Source organism: Phacochoerus africanus, chromosome 6 (assembly GCF_016906955.1).
Source record: "Phacochoerus africanus isolate WHEZ1 chromosome 6, ROS_Pafr_v1, whole genome shotgun sequence".
Taxonomy (NCBI): Eukaryota; Metazoa; Chordata; class Mammalia; order Artiodactyla; family Suidae; genus Phacochoerus; species Phacochoerus africanus.
The window spans coordinates 7,883,446-7,907,951 of NC_062549.1; the positions used below are offsets into that span (position 1 = coordinate 7,883,446).

Here is a 24,506-nt window from a genome sequence, read left to right on the forward strand (position 1 = left end):
GACCACCTGCAGGGAATACTCTGGGATGTCCCGTGTGGGTGTCATCATCCCCCACCCTCCATAGGCCTATGGAGTTGGCTGCAGCTTCCCCATTTTGCAGGTGGATAAACTGAGGCTCACTCCAGCGAGGCTCCCTGAACATTCATATCATGGATTCTCCTTATTACCTGTTATCACCTCTGCCCACAACCCCTTGAACACAAACCAACACAGACACATGGGACGTTTGTCCTCCCGGCTTCCTTTCTAAACCCCACCAGGCTCTGCAAGGCTTTTTCTCCTCTGCCTGGTCATATTCTTCCCAACTTTCTAGAACCAGTGCCAGGCTCCCCTCCTCCCTGAAGCCCTCCATGTGCCGCCCTTCCTGTCTCTTCTCTGCATAGACTATCCTTTCTCTCTTCTGGACCAGCAGCCCTAGAGAACAGAGGCTTCCCACGCCCCCCTCCCCACGCTGCCTATTTCGAGGCTTAGGCGAAAGCCCATCAACTAGAAAGGACTCCAGACTAAATGCAGAGCCCACCAATGCCACCCGCATGCCCTGCCCTGAGTTCCCAGTTGGCTACCCTACTTCCCATTCCGGGATCCATGGAGTGCGTGAACAGGAGTGACTCTCCCAGCAGGAGAAGGGAGACTTTTCCTTTTTGGCTGCCCTGCGGCATATGGACTCTGAGGGTCAGGGATCAGAACCAAGCCTAAGGCTCTACCTATGCCACAGCTACGGCATCTCTGGGTCTTTAACCCACTGTGCAGGGCCGGGGATCGAACCTGCATCCTGGTGCTGCAGAGACCCCGTGGGTCCTATTGCATCACAGCGGGAACTCCACGGGAGATGTTTCGAGGTGACTCAAAGGAGAGCTTGTTGAATTATGTTGCGTTTAGCAAATTCTCCCACAGAGTTAGAGAAACCTGACTTTTGCCTTCTAGGCGGGCATAAGGAAGGCATCTTCTTTCCTCCTTAAAGGGCAGGGGGCAGAGGAAAATGCCTGAGATGATCTCAGGAGACCAAGATCTAGTTCAAGTGGCCACAGATGCCAAGTGGCTCTGTGACCCTGGTGGCTCTGTGACCCTGGGGAAGTCACACCCCTGTTCTAGGCCTCAGCTTCTCATCTGTGAGGTGGGGCTGGAGAGGGAGAAGAGAAGCCAGACCCTCTAGTTCCTCCCCTCCTTCCTTCCTGTTTATGCTGCGGCCCCGCCCCCCCAAGCGGGTCCAGCCCGTGCCCCCTCCTGTAGGAGGCAGACCTCCAGGAGTTCCCCCTGTGGCTCACTGGGTTAAGAACCCAACTAGTATCCCTGAGGGTGCTCCATCCCTGGCCTCACTCAGTGGGTTAAAGATCCGGCATTGCTGTGAACTGTGGTGTAGGTCAGAGACATGGCTCGGATCTGGTGTTGCCCTGGCTGTGGGGGAGGCTAGGGCTATAGTTCTGATTCAGCCCCTAGCCTGGGAACCTCCATATGCTGCAGGTGCGGCCATGAGAAGAAGAAAAAAAAGAGAACGTAGATCTCCATACTGGCCACACCGAGGGAGCACTTGGCCCAAGGCAGGGCTGAGAGAGAACCGACAGCTTGATTCGAACACAGCCTGACTCATCTCACCATCACCCCGCTCACCAGCCTTGCTGATCCCTTACTGTGCCAGGTGCTGGCAGAGAACTTTCTAGCACTTCTACCTTGCAGCAGCCAAGTCCTTGCCACAACCCCAGGGTGGGGGTGGGGTCATTATGCCCATTTTGCAGAAATGGGCCTCTAGCCCAGAGCCTGACACAAACGAGGTGCTCCAAAAACACATTTTTTGGAATCCTACAGTGAAGCGTGAAGCAGTTGACAGGCAGCCAGTCAGGGTCAGGAGGCCCTGGGCTGTGCTCTTGGCTGTTGTGAACTTGCTGTGTGGATAAGTCCCTGTCTCAGGCCCAGCCAGGATCCATCATCTTAAGACAGAGGCAGTTTTATCAGCAAACTCTCAGCTGATTTCTTTTTCTCATGGCCTTTGTGCCTACACCGAGGAGCTGGGCAATATTCAGAGCCAGAGTGGACTCAGAGATCCTCTTTTTGTGAAGATACCGTTATCAACTCCGAGGTGACAGTAGTTCGCACAAATACTGTCCCCCACCAGCAAAGCACCGTTGTGTGACGGGGCTGGGCCTGCATGGGTACCAGGAGAACTTGCTCTCACCACTTTGTGTGCGGGGAGGTTTCTGACACGGACCCACCAAGTGTAGAGTGACCTCTTTGGATTCCACGGCTACACTCGGAGGTTCCATGCCCATCTCTCTTTCCTGGTTCGTGTTCCCTTCCCCACGCCTGGCCTTGCTTAGGAAGGGCCGTGTCTGAGGATGCTTATTGAGCAGCTGGCTCTGTTAGCTGGGCACGAGGAGATCCCAGGACACGAGAACAGCCGGCCTTTCCACGCCCTCTGCCTGAGGTGCTCCGCCGGCAGTGTCGGGGAGAAGAGAGCACTGTGCGAAAGTTCCCCGCCTTCTCCCAGCTGGCTGCGAATTACTGATGGTGTACTGCGTAATTCAGTGTGCGCTGACTCTCTCAGGCTCAGTTTTCTCATCTGGGAGATGGGAGCAATGCGGCGTCCTGGGAGATGTGCAGCCTCTAAGCCAGGGAGGATGACGATGATGTAATAATGGTATGGCGATGGTAATTCGGTGGTGATGACATCATGATGATGTGAGGATGCGGACGTGACGTAACGAGGGTGACGTGACCGTGATGAGGTGATAGTGATGGGGTGACTCTATGATGGTGGCGACTGTGTGGAGGTGCTGATGACGCGCTGACGATGAAGGTGTGATGGTGACGGGGACGTCGTGATGACGGCAGGGTGGTGTCGATGAGAGGATGATGGCCTGATGCTGACGACAGGATCATCGTGGGGAAGGCACGATGATATTGACATGATACTGACGACGTGACGGGTAATGGTCGTGGGGAGATAGGACGGTGATGACAACCGCGTGATGAGGACGGGATGGCGGTGATGGCAGTTTCGCCTGTGGGGAGCACTTAACTCCTTGCTACTTTTGTGGACCTTAATCTTCTCAGCAAGGAGGTGGGCACTCCCCGTATTCCTACTTGACGGATGAGGAAACTGAGGAAGCGACTCATAGGCAGAAGCGACAGAGCTGGCAGGCTGGCGTCACAGCCCGTGCCCCTTGCCACTGGGTCTATGGCCTGAGGCTCGCCCCATGTTGACTCTGGGCCCCCTCCCCCGCGGCTTCCCTACATGGGGTGGGAGAAAGGGTGAAAGCACTACGTGCTGCTTCTTCTGGAAACTCATTACTTTTAATTAAACTATTTTTTGATGTGTAAAAATTCCACCTTTCGTGTTGTTTCCATGGAGAGTCAGAGGCAGGCCAGGCCCACCTTGGGCTCCCCCCCTGCTGGCCGGGGTGGCCGCTATGTGATACTAACGTCCCTGTCCCTCCCCAGGCCTCTGAGTCATTCATTATTGACGGTCTGGGAGCTCAGGTCCCAGACGGGCGGGGTGCCCTCAGATGAGGGGGAGGGAGAGAGGCCCTGGAGGACTTGTCAGGAGGGAAGCATTTGACACATCTCAAGGGGACAAGAGCTGAGGCTGCATGTGACCGAAACTGCTGCAGGCCCGCAAGCTTATTAATAATAATAATAATAATAATAATAATAATAATAATAATAATACCGCGGGGTGTCGGCATTGTTGCTTAGGAGGGCCTCCCTGCATGCGGCCTTTAGGCATTTAGGGAAAACCTTCCCTAATCCTTAGGTTCAAGACCTCCCTCCCTCCCAAAATGTGGAGCTGTTTGTTTGCTGTTTAGAACATTCCAGAGTCCGAGCCCCCTGCCCCCCCACCCTGCATGTGATCTGGGACTTGCCACTGGTTCATTGCAAGTGCCGCCTGCTCAGGTCTGTCCCCTGTCCCTGTCCCATAGAGAAGGAGTCCTCGTGACAGAGGGGCTTCCAGCCCTGCTCCTTACCTGCCTCCACCCCCACCCCCGCCGAGCTGTCCCTGAGGAGCTTCCTGCTCCCTCCCACGGAGGCCGTGAGGGTAACGTGTGTGGGGCATCTTAACTCAGTGTGGGGCGCGTGGCAGTCTCGGGGGCAGAGCACGCCCTCCTCTGCCTTCTGTCTCGAGCAGGAAGCGGTCTCAAGCAGGCAGCATGCAGCGCTTGCTTTCATTTACAGTTTGACTCAGGACGCCTCCAGCTCAGATCCCCTGACTCCCCCCAGGCCTCTGTAGGGGACTCCTGTTCCCTCCCCCATCGTGGCTGTCACTTCACATCTGCGCTGGGTATTTACTCAGCTGAGCAGGGGCCAGGCTCTCTCCTTAGATCTTCACGCCCTCGGTAAGTCTAGATATTTTTTCTGTTTTTCAGATGAAGCAACTTAGGCTCAGAGAGGTTAAGGAACTTCTTCGGGGTCACACAGCCGGTAAGCGGCAGAGCTGGGTTTGGATGCAGGATCTGCTTTCAATCACTTGTTCATTGTACCTTGAAACGATTGATTGTTCTCTTCCACCCCAGTGCGGGAGGCCTGTGACTTGGTTATTGTTGTATTTCTGCCCGTGCCTCCTCCAGCATTCAGGATGCGGCGGGCTCTCCATATAAACGGGGTGTCGAGGAGGCAGTCCTTTCTCATCCCACGTGGTCAGGCAGTGTTCTATTCTGGGAATGGGAAGCCCCTGCCAGTCACTGGAAAATTCTGGTTAACCAAGTCTTGCTCCGTTTTGCCACATTCGAATGCATCAGCAAGTCGCCAACGCATGCAAATACGAAATGCGTTCTACCCCCGTTATTATTATTATTACTTTTTAGGGCCTCGCCTGTGGCATATGGGGCATATGGAAGTTCCCAGGCTAGGGGCTGAATCAGAGCTACAGCTGCCAGAGCTATAGCTGCCAGCCTATGCCACAGCCACAGCAACGTGGGATCCAAGCCCCATCTGCGACCTACGCCACAGTCACAGTAACGCTGGATCCTTAACCCACTGAGCGAGGCCAGGGATTGAACCCATGTCCTCATGGATACTACTCAGTTTCGTTTCTACTGCACCACAATGGGAACTCCCTACCCCCACTGTAGAGATCAGGTGTTCACCCGCAGACTCTATCGATGGCCTGTTTTGAAGATGGATGTGTCTTTCTTTGTGATTCCAACAGCAGGAGCCTTGACTTCATGCTGGGAAGGAGAGCAGGACAGGATGGACGTGGGTCCCCGGTGCCTTCACCCGCATCCAGGTGGACATCCACTAGGTGCTAACTCTCTGCCAGCCTTCCCTGCATCCTCACGGAGGCTCTGCCACGTCCGCCTTCTCCTGGTCCTGCTGCTTCTTCCTTGCCTCCTTCTCAGCTCCTCTTTCTCGTCTCTGAAACCTGCTCTCTTCTTTTTCAGATTTCCTAGAACCCATTTTGAAAAACGTTTGAGAATGAACAAGGCCCAAATCAACTACCTGTTTGGGCTCCCAGGTCCCCAGAGAGAACCTGGAGTTGGGGGTAGGAATGGGTGTGACATTCAGAGACCACCAGCATGGACAGTGGGTGTGGGCTGTTAAAGGCTTTGATTTTCAAACCGCCCTGAAGGCGATGAGGGGGTGCAGCCCCTGGGCCTGGGGTCCCTAACCCCGTGTCAGCCGGAAAAGCTCAGTTTCAGTAACTAGTTTCTGCCTGGGTGAGATTTCGGTTGAAAGAAAATGTGAAAACCACCCTTTAATGGCTGATATCTTGGTCCAGCTGGTTCTCGGTCTGGTTCTGTCTCATCACACTGTGTGGACTTTGCCAAGCCTTTCCTCTTCACGGGGCCTCAGTTTGCCTACCTGTACAGTGGGTTATGACCCAAGTCCGGCTAAAGCTGCCCCTCGGCTGTGGTTTCTTAGCTGGAGCCTTTGTTGAAGCTCATGCAGATTCCTGGGTTGGCAGGACAGAGCCTTGGGGGCAGAGGACTGTGAAGGGGTGGCATTGGGTAAAAATAAGCTCTCCCTCTGTGCATATCCTGGTCAGGACAAGCCCAGAGGCAGGTACACATGTGGGTCGAGGAATGACCTCCCGTGGCTGACAGAGACCATCCCAGCAGACAGCGAGGCCAGTCCTAGGCTCCAGGATCTCTGGGAACCAGACCCGTGGGCCTCACAGTGGGGCCAGGTACCTCCCCTCGTGCTGTGCATCCCGTCTCAGCCACAGAGGAGCCCAGCAGGCAGGACTCGGTCCTTCTTGCCACAGCTCCAAACGCTGCACGGGTACACAGTGCAGTTTTGTAGTATTTTGGGTTTTGCTGTTGTTGCAAAAGCTAAAGGAAATCTGTAGGCTGGGCTCTGACTTCCTCTCCCAGAGGCTGGCTGAGCTGCTCGGCCGGGGACACGCAGAGCTCAGCGAGGAGAGGAAGCCTCGAGACACAAGGTCCAAAGATCAGAGGGCACCTGCTCAGAGCTGGGTGCTGTGGGCGGCCGCCCAGGGGCAGGACCGATGGAGGCTGTCGTTGAAATCATTCCCTTGACTATGGGAGGGCACTGAGGCCCGGAAACGACCAAGAGCCCCTACCTTTCCCGATGCAGCCGCCAGCATGAACCTCTGCCCGCTGAGCTTGGAGCATGGTTTCATTCCGCTGTCTGTTTACACATAGTCGTTGAGAGCCTCATACTGTTCCCAGCAGGGGGCTCATAGCAGTGAGGGACGCAGATGAAGCTCCTGCCCTCCTGGTGGGGGGCAGCCAGACAGCCAGACAAAGAAGGAATTCACTATACAATGGAGGGACAATTGTGATTAAGGCTGCGAAGGAAAATGCAGCTGAGCAAAGGGACAGGGACAGGGACAGGGCTAGAGAAGCTGCTTAGGGAGATCAGGGAAGGCCTCTCTAGGGAAGGCACCTGAGCAGAAGTGTAAATGCAAAGAGGGAGCTAGCCATGTGGGTTCCAGCATAGGCACATTCTAGGTAGAGGGAATTGCACGTGCAAAGGCCCTGGGGCAGGGCATGGACTTATTATACCTTTGTGTTCTTAGATTCTGATTCTCTGTGTTGGCCTCCCCACCTTCCCAGCCACACAGCTCCTCATCATCCCATTGTTCCCTCCATCTGTAACCCCCAGGTGTCTAGGGTGTGACAGGGCATGGAGGTTGGAGAGTAAGAAAAATCAAACAGGATTGAATGGGGCAGAAGGAAGGTGCGTCTCAAACAGGAAATGACTTGTCTCGTTCCTTCATCCTCCTTGTGCAGTTCATTCTTGGGTGACAGTTGAAATAGTTTCACATTCTTACTTGGCATTTACTCTCAAAATGCGTGTTTAAATCAAGACTGTGAGTTTCCAGTGCACTGTAAAGCACTATTGTGGGCCCATCTTTCCAAGCAGGACAGGAATCTGGGTTCTAAAACCACAGAAACAGAGCCAGAAATTGGGTTGGCACCGCACCGCGGACCCCAGGCTGAGCAGGGGCTCCGGTACGCCGAGTCTGGGGTGGGGCGGGGGCATGGCCACTAGCAGGCTGTGATCCTGGGCAGACCTGTTCTATCTGGGGCTCAGTTTATCCTGGCATCTGCCTTGGTCCTAATGTTTGTTTACCTCCTGCTGGAACTGCTCCTGGGCCAGGTGTGCAGGAAGGAACACGCTTTGGGATGGAGGGACCCCAGCTTCTCATCTCGGGGCCATGACTTCCTCCTTTACAACCTTGGGCAACTCGCATCCTCTCTGCGAACCTCTGTTTCAGCACCTGGAAAAGAAACAGCAAGGTGCGATCCTCACTCGGATGCTCTGTGATCCTGCAATGCCAGGAGCCTTCGCCTCCAAGGCAGGCAGCAGCCAGGCCCAGGACAGAGCCTTCTGGCAGCTTCCCTTTGATTCTGCAGACGTGGGGCTCTCAGCAGCGGTGCCCAGTGAGGGGAGCGTGACCTTGGCCGTCTTGCCTCAGGCATTTGGATAAGAGTTTCAAATAGTTCTCACCTCCCGGATCTGAGACCCAGGGCTGCAGAGCCAGAAACTCATTTCCGGCAGCAGAAGAATTTTGCTCTTTCCTTGGGGCCCAGAAGGACTTATTAAGTCTTCCATGAACAGAATTTCATTCAGCTGGAAAAATAATAATCAAAAAGCAGTTCTGCCTGGTTACTGTGAGTTCCTTGAAAGTTTCGCCGAAGAAAGGGTCAAAAAAGCTCCTGTACCATGAGGCTCAGAGCCCAGCCCTCCCTACTTCCTCCCCAAGGAGCAGGCAGCCTGGTGGTCGACCAGCAAGCCCATCGGCGTCATGAGGCTACCCACCTGTCCATCTGTCCATTAACAGATGGACTGGTCTGGGAGGGGCCAGGGCCAAGGGCATAGCATCGGAGACACAGAACTATAGAAAACACAGTCTGTGCTCTCAAGGGCAGTTCAGACTCAACCTGACCATTTCCTCAATGTTTTTTTTTTTTTCTTTTTACAGCTGCACCTATGACCTATGGAAGTTCCCAGGCCAGAGGTCGAATCAGAGCTGCAGCTGAGGTCTGTGCCACAGCCACGACCACAATGGACCCGAGGCGCGTCTGTGACCTCCATCCACCACAGCTTGCGGCAACGCTGGATCCTTAACCCACTGAGAGAGGCCAGGAATTGGACCCACATCCTCGAGGAGACCAGGTCGGTTCCTTAGCCCGCTGAGCCGCAACAGGAACTCCCACTTCCTCCATTTGGTCCGACTCTGTAGAGTGTTTATGGCTGAGCTCACTCTCAAGGTCACAAAAAATGTAAACATTCAGAAATGTTTGCCTCTGTGTTGTCTGTTTTGCACAACGCCTGCCCCCAGTTCTCTTGGCTTAACGCGTTCTGTGTTTACTTCTAAGAGCTAATGTCTCTCTCAGTCAAGTCCCGTTTGGTCCATTCCATCCAAACCGTCTCGTCTCAGATGAATTTGGGGAAAAGGGGAGGAGAGGGGCGCAGGGAAGTTCCCAGGAAGGTGATGCTGGAGACGTGAGGTTGACCGGCTGGGAGGGGACAGGAGACAGAAAGCTCCTCCACCCACAAGGACATCCGGTTGATAACAAAACCCTTTGTATAAAATAGAGCAATAGAACAGCAGGGGCGTAAGGCTGGCATTTGGTTTTATTTTGCTCACAAGCTAATAAGCTAGTCTGTTAGTGTTTTAGGGATGCTGGCGGAAGGCAGGAGACTCCTGGGTCAGAGACGAGAGGCTTTCGTAAAGTGGGAGAGGCGCCACTCCTGGAGCCTGAGCTCAGATGAACTCTTCAGAAGTTGAGGGAGGATGGCAAGCTCAGTCAATACTTTTCAGAGGCTGAGCTCAGGAACGAAAAGGGAGAGACGGTTCTGGGGACCAATACCGGGGCGCGGCTTATGAGAAAGCACTTACTAAGTCTGCGGATCTCCCTGTACCATAGGGAGGAGATGAGCATCCAGGTGTCTTGTGGGGGCCTCATGAGTCTAAGCTGGATCTGAAGGTCCTGCACTTAGGATTTGCGTTAATAAGAGGAGGCCAGCTCATCCCAGGTTTGAGAGGATTTCTCTTCCTTACTGAGAACCAAACCGTTTGATACGCAGCTCTTGTTCTCCCCACACACAGACTCTCAGGTAGCATATTCACCTGCAGTCTCTGCCCTGATGGAGGGGTTGGCCATTCATTGGGAGCGGAAAGGAGGAGGTGAGAGGGTCAGCAGAGAGCAAAAGAAGAGAGCCGAAAGAAAAAAAAAAAAAGAAAAAAAAAAAGGAGGCCCTGGTGGCTCAGTGGGTTAAGGATCCAGCCTTGTCACTGCTGTGGCGTCAGTTTGATCCCTGGCCCGGGAATGTCTGTGTGCCCCCCCCCCCCAAAAAAAAGGAACAGAAGGAGAGAAGACAGCTAGGGCTGCCCCCTTCAGATTTTGTCCAGGTGGATGAAAAAGCATTCATCAATAGTCCATCTAAGAAAGAAATGGAAAAAAAATTTTTCCAGCTGCACTCTTGGCACGTGGAAGTTCCCCAGGCCAGGGGTCAAACCCTCACCACAACATCCAGCCCAGCTGCTGCAATGACCATGCCAGATCCTTAACCCGCAATGCCACAAAAGAACTCCCCAAAATGGAAAATTGTATTCCAGCCAACCTGGGGATTACAGCCCAGGAGATAGTCTTTCAGAAAATTCTGTGGACTGTTCTGCCTGTTTGTGGTCCAGACGTGTAAGGTCTTTGGTTCTTTTTTTTTTTCCTTTTTGGGGCCAAATCCACTGTGTATGGAAGTTCCCAGGCTGGGGGTCAAATTGGAGCTGTAGCTACCGGCCTACACCAGAGCCACAGCAACGCCAGATCCGAGCCGCGTCTGTGACCTACACCACAGCTCACGGCAGTGCCGGATCCTCAACCCACTGAGCGAGGCCAGGGATTGAACCTGCAACCTCATGAATAATAGTCAAATTTGTTTCCGCTGCACCACAACGGGAATTCCCAAAATGTGTAGTTTCATGCATCAAATGACGTATTATGGACAGTTTACACAACGCGGATGTATGCTTAAGAACAGTGTCGCGTGTCACCGTGAGCCCTTTCAAGATTAAGAAGGAAGGTTTTCTCCTAAGGAGGTCTGGTTAATGCACATGCACAATACACACTTAGAATGGAAGCGGGAGGCCCCTACAGTGAAGAAAAATTTCCTGGTCTTGTCATAAATTACAAATTCCTTTTCACCGTCCCTGACTCCTGCTCTGTGCTGCACATCTGGAGAGACCTGTCATTACCCAAGCCCCTGTGGTCCCCGTGTCAGCCCAGGACCCTCAAAGATGAGCATTTTCATCGTCCTGTCTACAGGTGAGGAAGGCGTGGTGAGGTCACCCCGCTGGCCACCTAGGAGGGCTGGCACTCTTGAGATGGAGACCCTGCCTGGTGCCAGGTGTGCTCCGCCAGACCCAGAGACCCGCCTGGACTTGCCATCCTGGCCGGCCTCTGAGACCCCGGGACAGCAGCCAGCCTCTTCAAAGCCCGCCTCTCACCAGGCGTTTCAGGAGAAGATGAAAGGAGGCCTGTGAGTTTTAAAGCAAAATTAGGCAGAACAAGAGGCTCTGAAAGTGCTGTGTCCCCAAGTGGGAGGCCCTTTGATGGGCGGCAGAGGACAAATGGTGCCGTCTCCTGCCTGAGGCACTCCCCCAACCCCCCAGAGCTGGGGCAGAACAGCTCTGTCCCGAGGGCACCCCTGGCCACAGAGCGTGGGCATTCACCATTCTGGGGGTCTGCACAGCTCACTCTTTCTCTCTCCTGCTCGACTTAAGCTTCTTCATTGCTTAGAGGGTGAGTAGCTGCTGTGAGTGTGAACACCTTGGGGGGTGGGGGTGGGGGTGGGGGGGCTGAGTGGGGGACACAGGCCTCAGCTCGCATGGATGCACCCGCTAGAGAGGTGAAGGGCTCCAGCCAGGACCCGCCGGTGGGACAGACACTTAGGCGCAGAGCTGGGACCCTGCAGCTCTACTGCTTGCATCTCTTTTTAGCGTCACTCTTACAAAATGCACAGCCTTGAGCCAAATGCTTAGCCTCTCTAAGCCTCCATTTTCTCTTCTGTGAAATGGGCATATTCATAGAGTCACTGAGCCAGCAACTCTTAGACCAGAACTTAGAGCTGCAGTTAGTTCCAAGTCAGGGCACAGAATACGTCTTCTCTTAGTAGGATGAGTTCAGAGGAGGAATCAGAGAGGCGACTGGCCCACGTGGAGGCCAGAGCTCGTTGCTGGCTCATCCTGTTCCTTTGGGACTCCTAAGGCACGCATTCTTAACTGGTTTGATTTTGCATAGGTGTGGCACAGTGCGGTCAGGTGACTCGTCCAAGGTCACACAGCTAGTCAGGCTTTGGAACTGTAGCCCCTGTCCTCTTTCCAGCCCTTCCCGTCTGCAAAGCTCTTTAGAACTAGGGGCACAGAGTTCTCACTGTGGCTCATTGGGGTTAAGAACCTGACTAGGATCCATGGGGATGCAGGTCCGATCCCTGGCCTCGCTCATTGGGTTAAGGATCTGGTGTTGCCGTGAGCTGTGGTGTAGGTTGCAGATGTGGCTCAGATTCAACCCCTGTCCTGGGAACTTCCATATGCTGCAGGTGCAGCCCTAAAAAAGTGGAAAAAAACAAAAAACAAAAAGCAAAAAACAAAACAAAGTAGAAAAGAACCAGGGGCAGACCTCGGAGGTGGGGGTTCATAGTTCTGAATCCTCTTTCCCTTGTCATGAGTTCGGTACCACCCCAGTCAGGGAAAGCCCTCTTCTCTGGGGGCCAGTGTCGGCCTGGATGTGCATACGCAGTGGGACTCCTTAAATTCCTGACCGTATTACACGCTTTGAATGGTGTGTGGATGTCTTTGGGCTCTGAACTGAGCGCCCCTCGGTCTACACACTCAAGAAGATTTGTGGATTTAAATTCCTTTTGTGCAGCTCAGAATATGAAAATATATCCAGCTCCTTCTCACATGACCCTAATCCTGGTTAATCATGTTTCTCGGGGCGCATCTCCAAACTGCCTGTTCTGAGGCACCGCACGTGCTTCCGGAAGCGGGGCTCTCCCCTCCAGCCCCCTGGCAAAGGAGCAGGCAGGAGGTCCCAGGGGAAGGTAATGACGAGGGTTTGCAGGCGCTCGAGAGGGTTCTCTCAGCCTGCCCGCACTTTTGGGGTGTCGAGGAAATGGGCAAACAGTCAAGTCAGCACTGGAAGAGGTAGGGAAACCGAGGACCCCCCCAAAATGGGCTTCCCAAGGCACCAGGATGGCGGTGGGGCTGCTCTCCGGACTCCAGGGGGCGCTGTGTGCACCCCTTACCCCCAGTCCGGACTCCATGTACCGATTGTATGGCTACCATCTGCAGCTCGGAAACCATCACTGGCTCCCCACCGCCTTCATCCCAAAGTCCTCGTTCCTAAAGACGTCCATGACTATAGGGTGCCCCCCACCCCGAGCCACTCCAAAGGGCACCCTCTTTTCCATGACTGTGCCAACTGCCCCCATCACCGCTGCCTCTGCCATGTGCTTTCCGGGTGCTGCCTGGTTTACCCCACTCTCTCTGCTTTCCTCCATCAATGCCAGGGGCCTCCTCCTCCACAGAGCCTTCCCTCTCCCTTCAGTTGTCACCACCCTGCCACTTATGAATCATGGGGGCCCTTGGGGGCCCTCCTTGGCGATGCTGGTCCTTCATGAGCATGGAGGATAGCCAGGCTGGCTGTAGAGACCCGGCCAGGTGAGAAGCCAGGCAGGGCGGCATTGGAGCGCAGGCATGGGAATCAGCTCCTGCCCTCCCTAACCCTGTGACCTTGAGAAAGGTACCCAAGTCCATGGCCTCGGCTCCCCCATCTGTAAAATGGAGGTGACAATACCACCTCCCCCACTGGACCAGCCACTGTCTCTTTCACACCCTGGCTGATCCTATGAGGCTGCCCAGCCTTGGGAAAGCCTAGCCTCTCAGAGCCCAGCTCCCTCCCCTGCAGAGCAGAGCAAAGGGTACCTGCCCCAGAGGTCCACTGGGCGCTTTGCCAAGTGTCCAGCACGAAAACCTTAGGTATTGACACAGCCGGCGGGGCAGACTGGGTGGATAAATTGGCTGTTGCGGCTGCCCAGTCAGTCCTGAGATGGGATGAAGGAGACACTCCCAGAGGCTCCCGGATCTGGTTAGAGATGATCTATGGGCCTCTGTCTGCTGGAAAAACAATGAGGATTCTCTCTGATGCCTGGATGTTTTAAGTTGAGCAGAAGTCAGAGAGCGGATGGGGGAGAGTGTGGGAGAATTGGGCACAGACCGGGGGTCAGGAGCTGGGTGTGTGTGTGTGTCAAGCTCATCACCCTCCAGAGCAGCCAAGGGCTACAGGGGCCTGGCCCTGTGGCTCCTCTGCCCTCCAGTGGGTGGCAGGCTGGGGGCGGAGCTTGTTAGGGTGCCCCCCAGTGGAACCTAGAATGTGGCGAGCCTGGAGCCTGAGTGGTGCCCACCCAGAGCTCCCACCTCATCCCTGCCATGGGCTGTCTCAAGGCATGAGGGGAACAAGATGGGTGAGTCCTGGCAGCAGTGAGAACAGGGTTGGGAAGATTCTGGAAAGAGCAGCTCCTAAGGCAGAAGGGGAGCTGGGGCTCAGGAGGATCCAGCGGGCCTGAGCCAGCTCTTCCTGCAAATCCTCTGAGCTGCCAAGGCTGTTCCTAGAGCAGCTGGTTTCTCTGGGGAGGGTTGGGGTGGGGAGGCGGGGCTCCCAGGGGACCAAGCCTCCAGGGGATGCCACTTGCATCGGCCCTGGGGTTTGCACCAGGCCAGACAGATGCAGATGCTGTGCTCAGAGCGGGGGGGGGGGGGGGGGGGGGGGGGGGCAGGGCAGTCCGCCCAGAGGGTGGTTCCTAGGGGTGTGGTCTGGGGCGGGAAACACAAGGATGGTGTGGTCCCTGGAGATGAAAACAGTGGGGTGTTTCTAATCCTAGGGCTAAAGAGGCAAGAGGAAGAGGGTCAGGATGTTACCGGGACCGCAGGGCAGAGCCCTTGCCTGGAGAGGGCTGCTTGACGAGGGCGAGAGGATGCCAGCTCCTGGCTGCCCCACAGGGGGGCACTAGGCAGCTGACCTCAGCCCCTTCTCTCCCTCCAGTCTCCCTTTGGCATCTCCATGGGCCAAAGCCCAGAGGAGGCCAGCCAGTGTGAGGACCCAAGGGTGCAGGCCCCCAGGCCCTCCCCGGGGCCCAGAGCAGGATGTGAGAGGTGGAGGGAACATCTGGAGGGAAAGCCAAGGTGCCCGGCTCACTGCCCAAGCACCGCCCCCCCAGCCCCCGCAGGCCTGGCTGCGCACATTTGGCCCACCCTGGCTGGCAGGGAGGGGACGGGGTGCCGCTGGCCCTGCACATTCGGCAGGGTGGGGAGGGGGTGGCGCCGCAGGAAGTGTCCTTCTTTCAGTCCTGATTTTCTTGCAACCCACCCATGTGACTTAGGCAAGTGGGGATCTCCCTGAGCCTGAACAGGAAACCCCACTGCTTCCAGCCCGGGCGGGGGGGTCTCACGGCTCCTGCTATGTGGCCCCAGCCCTATGGGGCTGCGAGACCTCCCCTGCCCGCCCCCCCCCCAAGCCCATCTTGCATCCTCCTCTCTGCTTTTCTGCTCCACTTGACTGTCTCATCTCGGACTCGCCTGCTCTCCTGACAGGCCTTTGCGCCTGCAGCTTCCTCTGCTGGGAGGCCCTTGTCATCTCTGCCTAGTTACCAGGCCCTCCTGCAGCCCTCCGGCCATGAGCATGTTCTTGGGGTGCTTGCCAGCGCACCCCATTACGCTCCACTCCAGCACTGCAGGAGGCCGTCTCAGCGGGTTCTCCAGAGAGACAAAACCAAGAGAATGGATGCGCACGCAGAGTCAGAGATGAATGATGAGGAATTAGCTCGTGCAGTGATGGGGCTGGCAAATTCCCGATCTGAAAGGCTGGCCTCTAGACAGGAACAGGAGCTGATATTGCAACCTCCAGTGTGACATCTGTGGGACAAGCTGATCGGCTGGAAAGTCAGGCAGGATATCCGTGTTACTTACTGTCGTGGCCCGTGGGCCTCTCCATGGCTGTGGACGTCTTAGGCCTCACCTCGTCCAGGCTGGGCTTCTCTGGGATCATGTTTTCTGGAGGGGCCTGGGTCTGGCTGCAGCTGAGGCTGGTCCAGGTCCAGGCTGGGCCACAGGAGCCTGGCTGCCAATTTCCTGTGTGACTCAGAGGGTGGGGCTGGGCTGAAAACAAAACAGGGAAAGGAGGGTTTGCATCCTCTACCTGCTGGGCTCTCCCTGCCCAGCATCCTAGCTCCCTGTGGACAGGTTGTTGACAGCGGTGGGCCTCTGCTCCTGCCTCTGAAAGATGGAGATGGTACCCAGTACTAGTGCTGGGATTGTCATGGGCTCTGGCAGTTTGATCCAGTGCTGTGCTTAAAGAAGGATCTGGCAAAGAGGGAGCCCCCCATGAATGGACGGTGTCCCCTGTTAATAGGTTCATTAGTGCTTTCCCAGCCCCCTTAGGGGCAGGAATGGCCCCCATTTTCTACACGAGGGGCTTGAAGCTCAGACAGCCAACCCTGGGTCACTCTGCAAAGGACTCTGTGCTTTTAGGACTTTCCTACAGGCCCCACCCCTGGCCGCAGCAGCCAGACTCATTCTGGACTCTCCACCTCGGCCCCTGCTGGCTCCTTCCCCATTCTGTCTCAGCCAAGGACACCGGCCAAACTCCTTCCCCTGGGAAGCATAGAAACAGCCACACCAGGGCAACTGAGTGAATGGAGTGGGTTCCTTCTAAAGAGCCAAGCCTGTCCTGGAGTTGGGCTCCCCTCTTAGCGCTGGCACTTTGCTGTGTGTCACTGGATGAATCACTTCCCCTTCCTGAGCTCAGCCTCCACATCTGTTCCCTGAAGGGGGGCCCAAGAGAGGGGGCAGGGGTGGTAACTGGCACTCCCTGCTGGAAAACAGAAACCCCTGGAGGGATGTCAGTAATAAAACCCAACACTAGGGGGAGCCCTCGCTGTGTGCCTGGCACAGCTCTTCAGGCTTTACCTACTGATGCAGGTCTTTCTTGGCCCAGTCCTGTGATGTGGGCACCACCTTATCCCCACGTGATGAAGCTTCACTGAGGCAGAAGCCTCAAGCAGAAGGATCTGGATTATGAATCCGGTTGTTTATGGAGTTATTGGAAAGGTGACTGGGGTGGGTGCCCTCAGGTATATTGGTCCTGCTGTTCCAGGCTGGGGTCCAGGGGCCAGGAAGCTAGAGGAAGCCAGCACGGAATCTGAGACTACCCTGCAGACTGGGTGCAAACCTCAGACCACCCTGCAGCCTCTGCCACCGCGGGAGGGAGGACAACCCTGCTTCCCTGCTGGTTACCCTTCTTTTACTGGCTGATTCTCAATTACATCCAGCCTGTGGTCGGGGGAAGCTGGGAAGTGTAGTTTCTAGACATCCAGCCCCTGCAGTACAGGGAAGAGAGCACAGAGGAAAGAATCCTCAGTCCAAGAGACACAAGATAGCATGGCAGCCCTGCAAACAGAAGTACTGGGATGCCTAAAAGCCCTCACATGCACATAGGTTAACCTTTAGAAGAGAGAATTTGGCCATGTGAATTACATGTACCTCCTACACCTCTAGCCCATTCATTGCTCTGGGACCCCTTCCCTGTAGGTTCTCAGAAGTCCAGGGCAGTAGAACAGAAAGCAAAAAAGGGCTGGTTGTCCTTTCCCTTGAGGAATGGAAGACACTGATGAAACAAGTCAGACTCATCATTTTCCTAATTCCACCACTTTGTTCTTTCATGCCTGATTTCATTTGGTCTTCTAAACAACCCTGCCAGTAGGGCAAGCCGGGGCCTCTGTTGGACTTTTTACAAATAAGGAGCCTTAGGAAGAAGGAAGGAGAATTGAAATTTATAATGTCCCTGCCCTATGCCCTGAATCCAAGCTGGTCATTTTGGTGCAAATCATGTTACCCTATGGCAGCCCTCCTTTTGGGCATTATGAGTCCAACTTCGTGGATTCTGAGGCCAAGTATTAGAGAGATTCAGGGCCTTGTCCCTGAGAACAAAACTGGGGGTGGGGACAGTTGGGATTTGAACCCAGGCATGTCTGGCTCAAATTTGTTTTTATTCCAATTAACATGGGTCATGATCCACTAGCATGTTCTTTACTGAACCAAAGTATCTGGATAGCAACTGTTCATTGACCAGAGGGCTCCAGAGCAGTTCAGGAAAGAGTCATTCTTCTTTTTTAAATTTATTTTTTATTGGTCACTTGGAGATCTTTGGGGTATTTTTTGCTTCTAGTTTTATTGAGATATAATTGACATACAGCTCTGTATAATTTCAAGATGTACAGCATAATGATTACTTACATGCATCTTGTAGTTCTGGTTCATTTAGGTCTAAGTTTAGGCTGTTTATTTGAGACTTTTCTAGTTTCCTGAGTTGGGCTTTTATCACTGTAAACTTCCCTCTTTGAACTGCTTTTGCTGCATCTCATAGATTTTGAATTATTGTGTTTTCATTTTCATTTGTCTCCATGTATTTTTTATTTCTTCATTGATTTCTCTCGTGATCCATTGGTTCTTTGAGTACTATATTTTTTAGCCTCCATGTGTCCATGTTTTCTGTATTTTTTTCCTTGTAGTTGATTTCTAGTCTCATAACATTGTGGTTGGAAAGATGCTTTAAATGATTTCAGTTTTCTTAAATTTACCTGTTTTGTGGCCTAATGGATGATCTATTGTGGAGAATGTTGCATGTGCACTTGAAATTCTGTGACTTGCATTTTGTGACTTTTGGATGGAATATTATAGCTATACACAGTCCATTTGGTCTAATGTGTCATGTAAGCCCAGTTTCCTTGTTGATTTTTCTCTTTGGATGATCTGTTCATTGATGTAAGTGGGATGCTGAAGTCTCCCCCTATTTTCTATTACCATTATAATCCTTCTCTTATTTCTGTAAATATTTGCTTTGTGTATTTAGGTACACCCATGTTGGTGCATATATATTTATATTTGCTATATCCTCTTCTTAGATTGATCCTTCAATTATTATGTAATATCCTTCTTTGTCTCTTGTTATATTCTTTGTTTTAAAGAGTATTTTGTCTGATAAAAGTATTATAAACCTTTTTACAATACTTTTCATTTCCATTTGCATGGAATATCTTTTTTTCCTACTCGATCACATTTATAGTTGTGCAATGATCATCACAAGGAATACCTTTTTTCATCCCCTTACTTTCAGTCTGTGTGTGTCTTTAGATCTGAGATGAGTCTCTTGCAGACAGCATGTATATTTTTAATTTTTCCTCTTCAACTTCAGCGATTTCCACTCCTATGTCTTCCAGCTTGCTGACCCTTTCCTTTACATCATCTTCTAATCTACTATTGATTTCATTTTCAGTCGTTGTATTCTTTATCTCTATTTGGTTCTTCTTTATATTTTCTCTTTAGTAAAAAACTGTAACTTCTCACTCTGTGCCTCCAGTCTTCTCTCAAGTCCTTTGAACATCTTTATAATCATTACCATGAATCTTTTATCACATGGATTTTGCTTTTCTCCACGTCACTTAGTTCTTCTTCTAGGGTTTTTTTTTTTATTATTCCTTTGTTTGGAACATATTCCTCTGTTGCCTCATTTTGCCTAATGTACTATTTTTATTTCTACGTATTTGGTGGGTTGGTTGTGTTTCCCTACCTTAGAAAAGTGGTCGTTTGTAGGAGACATGTTATGTATCCCAGCAGCACAGTCCTCTCTGGTCACCAGAGCTTTATATTCTAGGGGTGCCCCCTATGAAGAGTCTGAGAGTCTTTCTGTTATGGTGGGTTGATTACTGTGGATTCTCTGGTAGATGTGGCTGCTCCCAGTCTTGTTGGTTGCCTGGCCATGCCTTGTGCAGAGGTTACCAGCCACTGGTTGGAGTGGTTGAGTAATGAGACACCTGGCTGTGAGTCCCTAGGGGCCCCTAAGGCTAGTGCTGGCCCACTGGCGGATGGAGCTGGGTTCCAGGATAGATGGTTGCAGGGCCAGTCTTCCTGGATCTCAAGTTATCCTGCTAGTGGCCAGAGTCAGATCCTGGCATGGCTAGTTGCATGACCTGGGATGTCCCAAAGCTGAGATCAGTTAGCTGCATCCTGGAGCAGCTAGCTGAGGTGTCCGCTGTGTCTTGGAGCTGGTGTTGGCCTGTCTTCTGGTGGGCTGGGCTGGGGCTCAAATGGGAAGGCAGGTATTTCCTGGGGTTGGTGTCAGCCTGCTGATGGGTTGGGCTAGAGCCCAGGGCCTACTGGGGCTAGTGTTAGCATGTTAATGGGCAGAGCTGGGTCCTGGGGTCTCTGACTGCAGGGCCCTGAGGGTCTCACAGTTGGTATATTGGCATGCTGGTGGGTAGAGCCAGTGCTCAGTAGTTCCTGGGGCTGGTGTTTGCCCACTAGTGGGTAAGACTGGTCCCAGGGCTAATGTCAGGGCACTGGTGTGCAAGGCTTGGTCATGAGCCCTCTGGTGGGTAGGCTGGGCCCAGAGGCCACTGTGGGCTCAGGGAGTCTTATAGCAGTTGTCTTGCTGGTGGGTGGGGCTTTGTCCTTGCCCAGTTAGTTGCTTGGTCTGAGGCCTCCCAGAACTGGTGAGTCTGCCCCTCCTACTCCTCTTGCTGTGGTTCCTTCTTCTTCTTTTTTTTTTTTCCATCTTTTCCAGGGCCGCACCGATGGCATATGGAGGTTCCTAGGCTAGGGGTCGAATTGGAACTGTAGCCTGTGGCCTACACCAGAGCCACAGCAAGGCGGGATCCAAGTCATGTCTGCAACCTACACCACAGCTCCCGGCAACGCCGGATCCTTAACCCACTGAGCGAGTCCAGGGATCGAACCTACAACCTCATGGTTCCTAGTTGGATTCGTTAACCACTGAGCCACAACAGGAACTCCTGTGGTTCCTTCTGTATGTCCTTAGTTGTAGGAGATGTTTTCTGCTCAGTTGTTGCTCCGTAAATAGCTGTCCTTTCGTTGGGCCCCTGGGAGGAGGTGAATTTAAGGTCTTCCCACTCCACCATCTTGGCCGCTTTCCCAGAATCCTTCTCCTTTGATAGAAGGTTTGGGGGGCCCTTCACCATCAGCTCTGATTTCATGCCACCATGTGCCACCCTGGACCAGCCAGGACTTTAGAGGCCAAGACATGGTGGGATCCATTTTTCAGTGATCGGAAGGGTCACAGATGCTGATCCCCCCAATAACTCATCATGTTCTCAGGATGAGTTGAGCCGGCAAGTCAGCCTCACTGTGTATCCCAGAGCTGGTGTGTGAGGACGCAGAGTGAAGGCAGATGGAGCTGGGCCTCTTCGGGGGCAGGGAGGTGGTGGCAGAGGAGAGGCTGCAGCTGTTAACCGTCCGCCTGTTGATTTGCTTCCTTCCCTCCCACCATCTGCTCGCTCAGCTGCCGGGAGGAGCTTTACCCTGGCACTGCTGAGCCTCTCTGCCCCTCCCCCTTTTCTGGATTTACCAAGCCCCTGAGATGTGCAGGATGCCACATCAGGCGCCAGGCACATGGAGAGGCAGAGGAAAGATACCGTGCCTTCCGCTTCCGGCTGTGGCTGAGGTTTTTGTCAGACCATTTACCCCACCAAGGACTCTAAGAGCTGGGTAAGGTAGAAATTTAGCTCTTTTTTTTTCTTTTTTTTTCTTTTTCTTTTTCTTTTCCTTTTTCCTTTTTAGGGCCATACCCATGGCATATGGAAGTTCCCAGGCTAGGGGTAGAATTGGAGCTGTACCTGCCCAGCCTACGCCACAGCCACAGCAACACAGGATCTGAGCCTCGTCTGCAGTCTATGCTGCACCTTACAGCAACACTGGATCTTTAACTCACTGAGCGAGGCCAGGGATCGAACCTGCATCCTCATGGATATACCAATTGGGTTCTCAACCCACTGAGCCACAACGGGAACTTGGAAATGTATCTCTTCGAAGGTATTAGAGAGCAACCAAGGCAGCCAGGACTTGAGGGACAAAGATCCTTTAGAGAAGGGAAAGGAGGCGGGGTGAGCCTGATTTTCCTGCCACCTTCCTCTGTGAGGGGTGCCCTGGCTCATAGGAGGCTCAGGAGGACAAGGGGAGAGAAGCAGCTCAGCGCTGAGCATTCTCACAGGCCAGGAATGAAAAATAATAAGAATGAGATGAAATAAAAATGGGCTTCAGGGAGTTCCCATCATGGCTCAGTGGTTAACAAATCCGACTAGGAACATGAGGTTGCGGGTTTGATCCCTGGCCTCGCTCAGTGGGTTAAGCATCCGGCGTTGCCGTGAGCTGTGGTGTAGGTCGCAGACGCGGCTCGGATCTGGCGTTGCTGTGGCTCTGGTGTAGGCCGGCGGCAACAGCTCCGATTAGACCCCTAGCCTGGGAACCTCCATGTGCCGAGGGTGTGGTGCTAGAAAAGATGAAAAGAGCAGCAGCAACAACAACAAATGGGCTTCAGGACTCCACTAAATTCAGCTGAAACGAAGGGGCCCAGAACCTGGAGCAACAGAAACCACAGGAAGAGTCATTTCATTCTTCAGCTCTTTTTCCTTTCAAGACATTGGCCAGGATTTGAGTTGCCTGGGACCAGAGCCTAAGGAAACAAGCTGCAAACAGCAGCTGAGAAAATGTAAAACTAGGCTGAGCTTTTGACAGTCTCACGGTGCTCGGGAGACAGAAATTGGACACGAGGCCTTGCAAGGAAGGGGGCTTTTGGTGGGCAGCCCAACCTTGAGAAGACCTAGGCCCTGTAAGGAAGTCAGACCAGAAACAGCCATCATGATAACTGCGTGCAGCCCTGGTCAGCGCAGTCCCCAGCCAGAACGACGCGTGTCCCTGTGTGCCCTGCCTCCAGGAGCAAAAGATCCCTCCCGAATAAGGGCAGCCTCCGCCTCAGCCGCTACACCTTCAGCACGTGCAGTGTCCACCGTTACTAGGCAGTCTGGGAGACAGAACCGAATGACCAAAGAGAGATAAGGAAAGAAAACAGACAACAGAAATGGACCCGCACCTCGTCCAAATGTGGTCTTTAAAATAACTGTGAAGGAGTTCCCACTGTGGCACAGCAGAAACCAATCCGACTAGTATCCATGAGGTTGTGGGTTCGATCCCTGGCCTCGCTCAGTGGGTTAAGGATCCGGTGTTGCTGTGAGCTGTGGTGTAGGTCACAGATGCGGCTCGGATCTGGCGTTGCTGTGGCTGTGGTGCAGGCCGGCGGCTGTAGCTCCAGCTACACCCCTAGTCTGGGAATCTTCACATGCTGCAGGTGCAGCCCTAAAAAGGACAAAAAATAAATAAATAAATAACTGTGATGAAAGGAGCTCCCATTGTGGTGCAGGGAAAAGAAATCTGACTAGTATCCATGAGGATGCAGTTTTGATCCCTGGCCTCGCTCGGTGGATTGGGGATCCAGCGTTGTCATGTGCTGTGGTGTGTAGGTCACAGACAAAACTTGGATCCTGAGCTGCTGTGGCTGTGACATAGGCCAGGTCCCGGGTGACATAGGACAATTAGCCATGTCTACAGAGGAAGCCGGAGGAGGAGGCGGAAGCCTGGAACAAAGTGCTGGCTTTGCCACCATCTTGCTGTGTGACTTTGGACAAGTCACTCGCCTTCTCTGAACCTTTTCCCGTTTCAGGAGACAAGCGTGCTTGCTCATTTCTCCCAGGTGATATGAGGCTCCCCTGGGGGACAGTCCTGCAGCTCTTTGTGAGAAGTGCTGGCACCGCCGACAACCTGCAGTGTTTGCTCTGTCATTCCGCCAAAGGTCTAGGGCAGGAGGCTCTGCAGCGAGCCCGGAGAGCATCACGGCTTCGTAAGAACTGTGCTGCAGGGGCGTCACTCGACATTCACAAACCCATCCCGTTCACGCATTTGCTTTTCCAAGGCTTTGAAACAATGCTTCTCAGTGGCTGGTAATCGCTGCCATGTCCCCATTGCCAGGGGAGTTCATCTTCATGAGTGACTCTCCTTCGGGAAGTTCTTCCTTCCTGAGTTCTTGAAAGAGCTCTGGTCTGTGTCCACTTTGTGCGGTCGCCTTGTCAGACTGTCACATACAGGGCCTCCGGGCCCCCCATCGGTGGCCGTGAGATGGTGGCCGTGAGATGACCGCCTCTTTGCAGAAAGGACCGGGAGCTATGTCCCCTCCCCCGCCCTCCTCTTCCTCTTTGCTTTGAGAGGCGTGGCCAGCCTCCCTCACCACGCACTTGGCACCCTGCGATCTCTGGCCTGTGGCGTCTTGGCCTAGGTTTCATGTCAGGGGGGCCAGGGCCACTGCTCGGAGTGTTGCAGCTGCCTCGCTTCATAGAACTCAGAAAGTCTTGTGTTCCTGTCTCTTCCCTGGCGCTGGGGGAAAGGTGGAGGGCTTGCTTTTCCACTGCAGGTTTTTCTAGGGCTTTCGAAAGTGCTAAGGGATACCAGGCTGAAAGTGCCTGCTGGTCAGGGGGATGAGAATGAGAGCGCTGGTCTTGTAGATGCAGCTGCCAGGACCTTCCAGATGGGATGGGAGGAGGGCGTCACGGTCCCCCTGCTTCTGCAGCTTAGACTTGCCCTCCGTCCCAGCTCTCGCGCGACCTCCAGCATCGGTTAGACCATTAACGTCTCTGTCTCGGAGCTGGGACTCAGCAGGGACCCTGATTCACAGTTCTGTTTGGTCCACATGGTTCCGCCGTCGTCTGTTGCAGTGAACTTGTCTCTGGCCTTGGCATCGGGATACAGTCAGTAGGAGCTTCGTGGGCTCAGCCCGTTGCAAAGACAAATGTAACGAGACGGTGTGGCTGCTCTGCTCAGACTGGCCTGTGTGTCTCCACGTCACTCAGAGAAACTCGGCCTTGATCCTGGCTTCTGCAGCCCCATGTACTCTTCAGGTCACCCACATTCACGGCTGCTCCACTCCATCCAGGGATGCCAGCCTCCTTTCTCTCAAAGGCACTGGAGCCTCGCAGGTGCCCAGGAAGCTCCCACCTTAGAATCGTTCATAGTGGATCCCCGTCACCCAGCCCAGAACCTGGCACAACTCAGGGACCCATGAGATTGGTGGGGAGTGAATCAGATCAATGGACAGGCCTGGCCTGGTTGACAGCCCCCAGGAATGGGCAGGATCTGTGTTATCAGCCCC

The 24,506-nt window shown here is 53.6% G+C and overlaps 1 protein-coding gene across 4 annotated transcripts in view; it reads left to right on the plus strand.

Annotated features, from left to right (window-relative positions):
• Nucleotides 1-24,506, plus strand: part of ST3GAL1 (ST3 beta-galactoside alpha-2,3-sialyltransferase 1) — a 91,166-nt gene that overhangs the window by 49,054 nt on the left and 17,606 nt on the right. Inside the window, exon 1 of one of the 4 annotated variants that reach the window (XM_047783210.1) lies at nucleotides 4,146-4,328. The exons of 2 other annotated variants lie outside the window; for them this stretch is intronic. The gene's annotated coding sequence lies outside the window, so the exon portion shown is untranslated. Of the gene's footprint in view, nucleotides 1-4,145; nucleotides 4,329-8,555; nucleotides 8,578-24,506 lie in introns of those variants that run through there. One more of the 4 variants, XM_047783211.1, reaches the window with a different exon arrangement.